Source organism: Octopus bimaculoides, chromosome 7 (assembly GCF_001194135.2).
Source record: "Octopus bimaculoides isolate UCB-OBI-ISO-001 chromosome 7, ASM119413v2, whole genome shotgun sequence".
In the NCBI taxonomy this organism is placed as follows: domain Eukaryota; kingdom Metazoa; phylum Mollusca; class Cephalopoda; order Octopoda; family Octopodidae; genus Octopus; species Octopus bimaculoides.
The window spans coordinates 48,136,857-48,138,999 of NC_068987.1; the positions used below are offsets into that span (position 1 = coordinate 48,136,857).

Below are 2,143 nucleotides of genomic sequence, written 5' to 3' on the forward strand. Positions count from 1 at the left end.
TTTAAGAATGTACTTTAAAGGTTCATGAGAAAAACTACCAACGCAAATGTATTTGGGAGAGGTTTGCAAAAATTTGTTAGAAAAGTATAGAATAAACTTCCTCAAATGAAAGTGCTCATATTCAAAAAATTATAAATAAATTATATACAATCAAAAATTATTTAAAAATTACAGATACGGCTCATGTTACAGTGAAAACACTAAATCTCTTACCTTTAAAAAAAAAGCTACTAAAATCATCCCATGTTTTTAAATGTATGAATAAGAATTCGCAATAAAGTTTATAAAGTTTTAAAACTTCCTTTTATACTGCGTATAATTTAGGACGTGGGGAATTCCCGTTGGCCACATCGAGGTTACTTCAGTTATGTTATAATAACTTGGAAGAAAAATACTATAGAAACCATGTTAAAGAAACAAATATATAAAGCGAGGGGAAAGATTGATTTTAAGTCATCTTTCTCACTTGACAGATTCTTTTTATCTGAAAATGAAAACGGAGCCGGGGTGGACTTGAACTCGGACACAGATGCAATCGAAATACTGCCGCTCTAACAGCTCGGCCAATCTACTGCATTATAAATGCTCAGTTCACTTTTCACTTAACCTTGGATCTTTGTGGTTATCGTCACTGTCTACGATTTTGTTCCAATTGTTTTCAAATTTGGTGTATGGATTAAGTTTTATATACTAATTATGAAAATGAAGTTCAATTTTCCTATAAATTCACAATTAAAAAGTTATTAGCCTTTATAATTTGGGTATTTTAGCCAATCAGAAGCGAGTATTTTATACATAACCGTGAAGTTTTGTTAGCACATTAAGCGAAGGAACACCATGTTTTCCATAGCTGATTACGAACTGTTTCTATAGTAACCAAAATGCTGCATGCGCACAAGAAGCGTAACCCCCAAATTGAGAGAACCTGGGCATTTTTAAAGCGTGGAAAGAAACGTCGGTGTGGGACACACCGTTCCATGGGTGACTCTTATCTTTGTGAACTTGTGTGGAGGAGATACGAGAAAGAAACGTTCGTTCTTGAATTTTTTAACTAATAAATACCTGTTTCAAGCAATGTTGTGACTGTTATTTCTAGCAACTACTGTTGATTTGCTCGTAGCTTTTAAATGTAACATTTTCGTAAAAAAATTCTGGAATAAATGAATAACAAATTCGGATTCAGCGTCAAAAATTACATCTATATGATACATTGAAGAAACTTTTTGAATATTTCGACATGCAATGACGATAACCACAATGATCCACCTTATCTATTAATCGGGGCTTATTTATTGTGAGGGAAGTTTATTTTAGAAGTAAAGTGTAGGTATACTGTAAAAGCAATAACACTGATTGAGAAAAAGTAAACACAAAATTAAGTTTAATAAAGAATGAGAAATTAAAACAATAAAAACATCAAAACAGGTTTTTTAAGATTTAGATTGAACAAGATATAAGCGAATATGAAATGTTCAGATAGGATGTGATGTAACAGAAAATAAAGTGCAAAAAGGTCAAGACAGTAGTGGGATATAACATCAGGAAAGAAAGAATGCCAGGAGATATTAGAGATATGGAATGGCTTAGAACAAAATCGTCAAACGAATGGACTGGAAGAAACAAATATATGGAGTAGAGGACTTTCTATATTATTATGCATGAAGCGTCATCTGTATCATCATTATTTTATGTCTGTTTTCCATGCCGGAATGGATTGTATGGGTCATCACAGTTCGAGTTAGGGATCTTTCTGATTTGGCGGACACCACTTGTTTTCTTAACGAAACACTTTCAAACTTTGGACACTGGTAGAATGTGTCATATAAAACATCTTTTACTCTTAATGTTGTTGAGAAAAGTGTATATTTTAAAAGTTATTTCGTGTTAAAATTGTCGTATTTCGGTAATTTCAACCAATCACTGACGTCTATTGCGGTGAAAACAATTACTGCTGTGGATTGTAAACAACACGTTGTGGCGGTGTAATGGGATCTTTTCCCTTGCATAAAATTAGTGCCGTTGTTTGTCAATAACAACTATAGGCGGTACTGTTATTTATGACATCGTTCGTGCGTTTGTACTGGTTTTAGCTTTAGGGGTTTTAGGGTTAGGGTTAGGGTTCTGAGTATTTTTGCCAAATTTG

The 2,143-nt window shown here is 33.1% G+C and overlaps 1 protein-coding gene across 4 annotated transcripts in view; it reads right to left on the reverse strand.

The window, feature by feature from the left end:
- LOC106873263 (nuclear factor NF-kappa-B p105 subunit) overlaps positions 1-837 on the reverse strand; it is a 108,050-nt gene extending 107,213 nt beyond the window's left edge. Inside the window, exon 1 of one of the 4 annotated variants that reach the window (XM_052969618.1) lies at positions 214-837. The gene's annotated coding sequence lies outside the window, so the exon portion shown is untranslated. The remainder of the gene's footprint in view (positions 1-213) is intronic. The other 3 variants (XM_052969621.1, XM_014920555.2, XM_014920556.2) reach the window with 3 other exon arrangements.
- Between the last annotated feature and the right edge of the window lie 1,306 nt (positions 838-2,143).